This window comes from Euphorbia lathyris, chromosome 1 (genome assembly GCF_963576675.1).
Source record: "Euphorbia lathyris chromosome 1, ddEupLath1.1, whole genome shotgun sequence".
Lineage (NCBI taxonomy): Eukaryota > Viridiplantae > Streptophyta > Magnoliopsida > Malpighiales > Euphorbiaceae > Euphorbia > Euphorbia lathyris.
Genome location: NC_088910.1, coordinates 86,448,072 through 86,458,789, shown reverse-complemented (window position 1 = coordinate 86,458,789; position 10,718 = coordinate 86,448,072).

Genomic DNA, 10,718 nt, shown 5'->3' with positions numbered 1-10,718 from the left:
AGCATGATAAACTGATTTAGCACCTTTTCAATGTATGTAGCCTGTGAAAGACTAAGCAGTCTACGTGATCTATCCCTGTAGATCTTTATACCAAGTATATAGGCTGCTTCACCGAGGTCTTTCATTGAGAAGTTACCGGATAACCATATTTTCACTGACTGTAATAGAGCAATGTCATTTCCCATTAACAGTATATCGTCCACATATAGTATGAGAAATGCTATAGAGCTCCCACTTGCTTTCTTGTAAATGCAAGCTTCTTCGCAATTTTGTTCGAAACCAAATTGTTTTATGGTTTCGTCAAAACGCTTGTTCCAGCTTCTAGATGCTTGCTTGAGTCCATAAATGGATCTCTGAATTTTGCAAACTTTATTTGCATCCTTTGATGTGAAACCTTCAGGTTGCATCATGTATACATCCTCAAGCAGGTTTCCGTTTAGGAAAGATGTTTTCACATCCATTTGCCAAATATCATAATCAAAATGAGCGGCAATTGCAAGCATGATTCTGATTGATTTGGACATAGTAACGGGAGAGAAGGTTTCGTCATAATCAACACCTTGTTTTTGATGATATCCTTTCGCTACCAACCTAGCCTTGTAGGTGCTAACCTTTCCATCCATGTCAGTCTTCTTTTTGAAGATCCATCTGCACCCAATGGGTTTTATCCCTTCGGGTGGATCAACCAAAGTCCAAACTTGGTTAGTATACATGGAATACATTTCAGAATCCATGGCCTCAAGCCATGCTTTAGAATCTGGACTAGTAAGAGCCTCTTCGTAGTTTTCGGGTTCGTCGTCTAATACGGGAACCTCGTCATCATCTCCCACTAGAAAACCATATCTAACTGGGAGTTCACGAACTCTTCGTGATCTATGAATAGGTGCCACTGGAGTCTCATCTAATGGGACTTCTTCGGGTATCTCGACCGCCTCCGTTGTTTCAGTCGGTGTTTCTTCCTCTTGAACTTCATCGAGTTCAATCACGCTTCCCTTTTGTGTTTCTTCGAGAAACTCTTTCTCTAAGAAGGTTGCGTGTTTGGATATGATCACTTTCTGATCATCTGGATGATAGAAGTAATATCCCATAGTTTCCTTAGGGTATCCAATGAAGAAACATTTATCAGATTTAGAATCTAATTTGTCGGACGCAACGCGTTTTGACATATGTTGAACAACCTCATACTCTCATGAAAGAGAACACGAGTTTCCTACCAACGAACAATTCATATGGCGTGGAACTAGCGGATTTAGTTGGTACTCGATTTAGGGTGAAGAGGGCAGTTTCTAAGGCATAGCCCTAGAACGTCTTTGGAAGTAAGCCCATGCTCATCATGGATCGTACCATATCTAATAGGGTACGGTTTCTCCTCTCGGATACACCATTGTGCTGTGGCGTATAGGGAGGTGTCCATTGTGAGCATATCCCACATTCAGTTAGATAATTCAGAAAATCATCAGAAAGATATTCGCCACCTCGATCAGATCGAAGTGTTTTTATTTTCTTTCCTAATTGATTTTCCACTTCATTCTTGAAGCATTTGAACTTGTCAAAAGCTTCTGATTTATGCCTCATCAAGTAGATATAACCATAGCGAGTATGGTCATCTATGAAGCTAATGAAGTATCTGAATCCTCCTCTTGCTTGGACTGACATAGGACCACATACATCTGAATGAATGAGTCCTAGAGTGTCTGATACACGGTCACCTTTATTGCTAAAGGGTGTCTTTGTCATTTTACCTTTTAAACATGATTTGCATGTTTCCAATGATTCAGAATCGATTGGATCTATAAGCCCATCTGAATGTAGCTTTAGCATGTGTCTCTTGTTTATATGGCCTAAACGACAATGACACAAGTAAGTTGAATTATCTAGCTTATGTCTTTTGGTATCAATTGCAAAAACAGGAGTTTTATCATCTAACACATAAATCCCATTTTGTGATATTCCTGAAAAATAAAAGATCGAATCTTTATAAAAATTGCAACTATTGTTCTTTATTGAAATATGAAAACCGTCGTCAACGAGACGGCTAATAGAAATAATGTTACGAGACATCTCAGGAACGTATAAACAATTCCTTAATTCTATTACAAGCCCAGAAGGCAAAAGTAAAACATAATCTCCAATTGCGAGGGCGGCAACTCTTGCTCCATTTCCCACTCGCAAGTTTATGCTTCCTTTCTTTAGTTCCTTAGTCTGTTTTAGCTCCTGCATATTTGTACAAATATGAGATCCACATCCGGTATCAAGTACCCAAGATTCAGACAGTGAAACCGTATTTATTTCAATATAGAACATACCAGATGCTGAAGCACCGTTATTTTCCTTCTCGTGGAAGGTTAGGTACTCCATGCAGTTTCTCTTCCAATGCCCTAAGTCACCACAATAGTAGCACTTTCCTTTGGGCTTCTTTGGTTCCTTTCCCTTTGTTTCGGTGAGCACAGCCCCCATGCATTTATCAAGATGGTTTGGATCGGGAGCGACCCCTTTCCTTTTTCTCGATCCTTCAATAGCAAGGGCCAACATTTCCTCGTTTTCTTTTATAATGGGCTCGACTGACTCGAGTATATGTGCAAGCTCTACAAGAGAGGTTTGCAAGCCACTCATCTGATAGTTCATGATGAACTGTGAGTAGCTCTCAGGGAGGGACTGTAGAAGTAAGTTTTCACTTAGTTCATGGTCCATCGCATCTCCAATACTAGAAAACTTGGTTATGAGGCTGATCATTTTGGCACAATGTACCATCACAGATGTGCCCTCCTGCATCTTGCTTTTATATAACTCTTTGGTTATTTCGAAGCGCTCGCACCGAGTTTCTATCACAAATAGCTCTTTAAGGTGCTTGACCATGGAAGAGGCATCCATATCTGAATGTAGTTGCCTTTTAACTTCCGGTCTCAATGATGCAAGTATGATGTCCCCCACTTGATCATCATCAGCTTTATGCTTCAAGTAAGCATAAACCTCTTGGTAGGGAGCATCATCCATTGGGTAAGGGGGTATCGGTGTATCAAGTACATACCCTTTCCTTTCGAACTTCAAAACAATTTTGAGGTTACGAAACCAGTCGGTGAAGTTTGAACCATTCAATTTGTTATCGGTAAGGATGTAACGCAGATTGGTGTTAGTCATGATTTTAAGAGTGTGTGTTTAAACAAAACCTGAGAGTGAGAAAGAGTAAACGTATGTCATTCATTTGCTTTAAAGTTTAACAATCTAAAATTATAGGCCTTTTAATTTATTTCAGATTGCTCCCACTATTTTGCCAAATTAATAACCCTCCATATTAATTCGAAGAATTTCACAAATCCTTTAGTGAGCTAGGATCCTAACTCCTGAGATTTCGCCTTGAGTTTACTCAACAAGCTAGTCTCATTCATTAGGTAGATTCATATAATCAATCACATCTCTAATGTGATTCCTAGGTTATTGGGTTACTAACCACATTAGTAACTAATATGCTATTCATATTAATCCCAACCGTTTTGCCCGTTAGTTTATGACAACATGAGTTTACTCATCCAATTATCATAATCTAATTTAAGTATTACCCCATATTCATGAAAAATGATTTTCGATAATTCAGGTGTTACCATAAGACCCCGAGCTTGAGTTTACTCAACAACCCAAAGGCCCCCAGTACTGCCGACTGAATTATAATATTAGGGAGGGGCAACCGATTTTAATAACTTACTTATTTACTTAACTTTTTAATGAGGGATTTTATTTAAGTCTCATAATCTAACTTAGTCTTGATTTGCTTTAGCATACATCAGACATACATACATTCACATACATTGGCGTTATGGACACATCATCTAAATTATTCCGTCGAGCCAGAGACGGAATAAAAGGCCAAACCTAAGGAAATACTAACTATTACATATTTCTCTTTAGGTCCTCCGTCTTCTCCTTGGCGCCTTGAAATTACATTTTAATTTCTATACTACTATAAGAAAACTTCAATTGAATTGAAGGGAATCAGATGAGAGGAGAAATTACAATAGATAGTAGAAAGGCAGGACGCGCATGCCCTATTTCAAAAATACCAAAAGACTAAAAGAGGGTCCAAATATGTCCATAACTCCAAACATGCATAGACTCAATTAAATAAATTTAATTGGTTGATTACATAACCGGCTTATGTAATATTTAGGTTAATCACATTAACTCGTCAAATTAACTTTCATCCAATTTTACTTCTAATCGTTTTGTATCTTTATATTAATCCTTATATCAATATAACCATATAAAACGTTGATTATGCTCGTCCCATTTATTTTGATTTTAATTCATTTAACACTTTGATTTACATATTGGTAAAAACAAACATTTAAACGAATTATTCATTCGATAATCAAAATAGAAAACTATTAATTTCTGAAACATATATATACATTTAACATAAAACGATTTTAAACCTATTTTAAAATCAAGTGGGTATCGGGCCGGGCCCGAGGGCGGGCTGCTGCCGATTGGCAGCAGCCCTTAGGGCACGCGGGGCGCTGCCGCCTTGCGGCAGCGGCGCCCCTGCCGCCTTGCGGCAGCGGCGCCCTTGCGCCGCACGCGGCTGCTGCCGCGAGGCAGCAGCCGCGTGACAGCGGCCAGTCGCGCCGTGAGGCGCGACTCGGGCTGCTGTCATATTTTTTTTTATATTAAATATATATATATATATTTATATATATATCAGTTCTAAAATCATTTTAAAACGGTTTTTCAGAAATAGGATAATCTACAATAGATTTCCGTTTTATCATTTAGAATTAATAAAACTAATTTTATCAACCTAACTATAAAACTAATAGATTTTGTTATAATGATTATCAACCGAAATAATTAGGAACATAAGCATAATCAGTTTTAATTAACAATTAATCAAAACTTTATTTATCTTTAGAATTAATTAACCAAACAATTTGTTAATTAATCCTAACCATAAATATTTATTCAATCCTATTGAAAACTTCTATATTTTCATATATGAAATAACGGATTTAACGATGGCTCTGATACCACTGAAGGAAATTAGGGCTAAGGTATAGCAGCGGAAATATAAAATTTTTAGCCTATTTCATTTTAACCATAGGATCCGTTAATCGTTATTTCATATAAAGAGGGATAAGAAGGAATACCTTTCGATGAACAATCTACCGTTGTTAAAGAAGCGCCCACAATTCTTCTCCGAGGTTCCAACCGCAAAGTAGAATACGGTGAGGTTAAGATAAAATCAACCCTTATGAGATGCAACCAAAATAGATTGCCTCTAATTAACCAACACAAGATCAAGGAGAAAGAGGGATGAATAAGATTAATCAATCGATGGAATGCCGTATGAATTCTTGTCCACGAACTTGGGGAATAGAATTCTTTTCTCTCTCTCTCTAAGCAATTTCGAAAATCATAAGTGGGGAGGCTTAGGGCTTGGTCGAAATTCACTATAGGAAGGGGTATCAAGTCTTATGTGTGATCCATTAGGTCCTTACTACTTCTGGCCGTATGCAACCTATTAAATTAATTTCTTCAAGAATTATATTTAATCCCTTGCATAACGGAATGATGTACAGAGTATGTTATTGGCAAGTCTGTAATCATTCCCCCAGAGTCCGTTAAGAAGACAGGTTGATTCTGTCGTTAACCCTTCCGTATTAGTTACGGTATAATACGATCCTTTATCAACTACATCCTTGAACTGAATCTTATGACTATGGGTAATGTCAAGTCACATATAGCGAGACGTTCGTTTTACTTGTTATTGGCCGAGTCAACTCAAAAAGATAGGTTAAGTGAAATCTGTATTTCTACTCTTAAGCTATCACCTTGCAAGGGTTTAGAGTCAAGTCTTCCACAAGCGATCCTTGGATGTATCTCCCATTAATCGGGAGTGATAAATGCTCAATCCAATGTATAACTACCCTGAAATTACTTCCTGTGACACCCAACCTTTGCAGTTCACACCCCAGAGTCATCTCTGTTAAGGATTGTGGGACCACAGGATCAAAGTCTCACATTCAGTAATTCAGGATGACCAATTAACATTCCTTTGAGTCTGAGGATTAGTTATACCTATTAATAGAATTGAGATGAACAGTTGACAAGGATGAATCTACCCATCCTGTTATCTCAAATCGGATCCCCAATCCTAATGAACAACGTTTCATCGGATCTATGTAACTGTCTAGATATCTGTATATATGAAGCTTGTGAGATCAGCTTTCTGTCGGACAGAAGACATTATTACATACAAGTCTCAACAGTGATATATCAATCCTAAACATATCACTCGACTTGGGGTGGTTTTAAGTTTATTAGTTTATTATAAAGTTTTGTCTCACTTCATGCTTGTATGAACACTTTATAATCACTTTAAACAAACTTACGGATTTCCTTTTATTAGACTTTATTTAGTGCTTAAAAGGGATTGCCTTTATATAGTTATAAAACATATATCTCATTAAAACAAATGATATAAAGAACAATTCATTTACAATAAGTTTGTATCCTGCAACAATTGACTATAGGACACAAAACCCCAACAAAAGTTGGACCGGTTCGTCCAAAATGATAACAAGAAAGGAGATGGTGATAAACCAATGAATGATCCGAAAAAGAAGGCGAAAGGGGTCATTAATGTCATAGCGGGCGGACCAGGGTATCAACTTGCGCTAAAGAAGAAAAAAACCACTGCTCTTGACAAGACATCCCTCAACCGCCCTTTCGCGGATGTAGGCCCGGAAGTTCCCCCTCACGCAGATGCTTTGGTCATCACCATGATGGTGGAAGGATGGGAAATGAAAAGAGTAATGATTGACACTGGCAGTTCATGCAACGTCATTACAAGAGGAGCATTCGCCAAGTTCAAGATCGATCATATCCAGGTGGACACCACCATTGTAGACATCCTGGGAGTAACAGGACACACAATCCAGACAAAAGGACAGGTAATGTTGGAATGCGAACTGGCGGATGAAGATCAAGTCTGGAAGGGAGATCTGGAGTTCTCCATTATAGATGGTCGGTTGGCTTATAATGTCATCTTGGGACGACCTTTCATCTCAGAGGTAGCGGCTCTCATATCCGTTCGCCATTTAACCATGTATATCCCTACTGCCAAGGGAGGAGTAATGGTAAAAGGGAACCAAAGAGTTGCTCAGGAGACATATTCGGCATCCTTGACGATTCGCCCCCAGTCTAAAGATGATGAAGAGGAGGAACTTGTCACAATGGCCCTAGGGGATACAGAAATGTTTCTTATGGCAAATGGAAAGCAGGTATGAATCGCTAGAGGGCTAAAAGATGAGATTAAGGCAGATATTACAAAGGTTCTCCTCGAGTCGGAAGATGTCTTCGCATGGAAGGATGAGATCCTCCCAGGGATTAGTCCGGATGTGATTACTCATAAACTTAATATCACCGAGGACGCGGTCCCGATAGCACAAAAACGGAGGAATCATGGTCCTGAAAGACAGAAGGTGATTGAGGAGGAGATTTTTAAACTCAAGAAGGCGGACGCCATCGAGGAAGTAATTTATACGCAATGGCTAGCGAATATTGTACTAGTAAAAAAGGCAGGCGGATCATACCGCATGTGTATTGATTTCACAGATCTCAATAAAGCTTGTCCTAAAGACAACTACCCTCTACCATGTATTGATATCTTAGTAGACGGAACCGCGGGACACGCCATGTATTCCTTCACTGATGTGAAGTCGATCTATCACCAGATCCCGATGGAGCCATCTGACAGGATCAAAACTTCATTCGTGACACACCAAGCGACCTATTGCTTTAAGGTCATACCCTTTGGACTAAAAAATGCAGGGGCAACTTACCAGCGGATGATGAATAAAATATTCGAAGGGAGAAAAGGTGACAACTTTTCTGTTTATGTAGATGATACGATCATCAAGAGTACCACCGTGGAGAAGCATGCGGATGACATAAGGGAAGTCCTTGGGGTCCTTCGTCAGCACAACATTAAATTTAATCCAGAGAAATGCACCTTTGGGGCGACTTACGAAAAATTCCTGGGATTCATGATCAGCCAGAAAGGGGTGAGCCCAAACCCAGACAAGATTAAAGCTGTTCTAGATATGAAGACGCCACAAAATGTTAGAGAGGTACATCGTCTTAATGGGCGTATCATAGCCTTGGGCAGGTTCATTTCATGCTCAGCTCGTAGATGCCTACCCTTCTATGAAGTGATAAAAAACAGAAAGCATTTGAGTGGAATGAAGATTTTAAGCAAGCTTTCGAAGGAATCAAACGTTTCCTCACAGAACCACCTCTGATGAGCAGACCATTGAAAGGTGAGAATCTTTACATGTATGTCTCTATTACAGATAAAGTAGTTTGTACTGTCATGATAAGGGAAGAAGATGGCCAGCAGTATCTGATCTATTATGTGAGCAAAGTTCTAAAAGACGCTGAAATACGATATTCAAAATTGGATAAGATGGCACTGGCCGTTGTTACCACTTCGATCCGCCTCAGACCTTATTTCCAAGCTCATACAGTCATTGTCCGAACTAGCATACCCATGAGGAAAGTACTGCAAAAGCCAGAGACTTCAGGGAGATTGATGGAATGGGCAATCCACCTAGGTGAGTTTGATGTCCGTTATGAAGGCAGATCAGCCCTGAAAAGCCAAGTGTTGGCAGACTTTGTGAATGAATTCACGGAAGAAGGCATGAATCTCCCCAAATCTAAGGTTGAAGAATGGACGTTGTACACTGATGGGGCTTCTTCAGTTGAAGGTGCGGGGATAGGCATCGTGATCAAGGGGCCGCATTATATAAAAATGCATTATGCAGCAAAGTTAGACTTTCCCGCAACAAACAATGCAGCGGAGTATGAGGCCTTAATATTGGGGCTACGCCTGTTGAAGGAGATTACACCCGAGCGGATCGTGATCTATAGCAATTCTAAGCTCATGGTCAATCAGGTAATCAAGAACTTTGAAGTGAAAGATGACATCCTGGCCAAATATGTAGAAGAGGTTAAAACGCTGCTGAGCTACCTTGAGATGAAGGAAACCAAGTGGGAGCTAGTCCATGTGCCTCGGGGATCAAACACAGAAGCTGACCATCTAGCTAAAATGGCTTATAGCAATGAGCAATGGGCGGACTTACAATGCCCGTTCGAAGTCAGGACGGCGCCAGCATTCGCCTCAGAAATTGTATCTCTTCTAACGTCCATTGAAAGCGATTGGAGATCACCTATCCGCCAGTATCTTGCAGATGGAACTTTGCCTCAAGACAAAGAAGAAGCTCGACGGACGGTAAGAAAAGCAGCTTATTTCTCTAATTTTGGACCTGCCAGTTTTCCAAGATATGGAGGGGAACACACTGCCACAGACGTGGAATATTCAGAACCTCCGCAAGTATTTCGCCAGAAAGTAAAATGTAACCAAGGTCTTGAGTACTCTTTTTCCTTTAGTAAGTTTTTATCCCATGTGGTTTTTCTTATTAAAGGTTTTAACGAGGCTCATGCATAAGACCAATTCGTTGTAATAAGGCGAATCGCCATTTAATGAAGAGATATTTTCATCTTGCAAATTCTTTCTTTGAGTACTTTCCTTGCAGTAATATAAATATTCTGGATTCAAAAAAGGGGGAGGCAACAAATGCATACCCACAATAGAATAATGTTATCGTAGGCATAACTACTTTCTCCTCAAAGATAGGAGAACAGTCTCAGCGGCGGATCAATTTACCTCAAAGATAGGAAATAATTGATCACCATCAGAGATAGAGTTAAAACCTTTCTCAGACGTGAGATCTTTACACTCTTGAATACTCTTTCCAAAGAAGAGTCATAAGTCCTAATGGCGGATCAATTCACCTCAAAGATAGGAAGCAAATTGATCGCCTAAGGCAGCTTAACTTCCTCTAAAGGAATAAAAGCTTCAAAGCCTTAAAAAAGGCTCACATTCCAGGGTACGGCTGGCCACCTACCTCGGACCAACGGAATAAATCCTAAAACCTATAACTTTACTTGCTGAAAGATATAAAGCGTAAAGAAAGGAAATGGTTGCAAAAAGGATTAAAATAAATTATACTCAAGTTACAAAACTAAACACTTATAGGAGCATCCTCCTCAGCATCTTTCTCAACAGATGCACCCTCCAAAGGAGCCTCCTTCTCTACAGTAATGGTTCCTTCCTGAGGAACCGTACAATCAGCTATCAACTCATTATTCTTATCACCCACCCCTTGGGATGCTTCGTCGAGGTCCTCTGATTCGAGATCGACAAGGGGTTTGCTCTATTCGGCGGATCCGCTCATCACCTTGCGAATATGATCGCGGATGAAGTCCTTAACGTTCGGGATCTTGCGATACTTAAGGCAATCCTCAACCTCGGGGACCACGTACTCAGGGTCCACAAAATCAATCTCGGGGTGGGCAAGCTTAATGTACGCCATGATCCATTCGCCATAATAGTAAGCACGTTCCCCAGCCAGGATCTCCACGTTTGACAAGGCAGCCTTATGGTCCTTAGTATCCTCCTCCATCTTCTCCTTCAGGCTGCGGATCTCAGCATCCTTACTCTCATTAAGAGCAATAGCGGAGGCAGCGTTCGTGTTGGCAACGACGACCTCTTTCTCCAGCCTTTTTATGGTCGCCTTATCCGCCACCCCTTGGAGTAGATCCGCCTCCATAGCACGCATGTGCGCGTAAGCCTATCAAAACAAAGGATGGTGTAAGAAACGAAA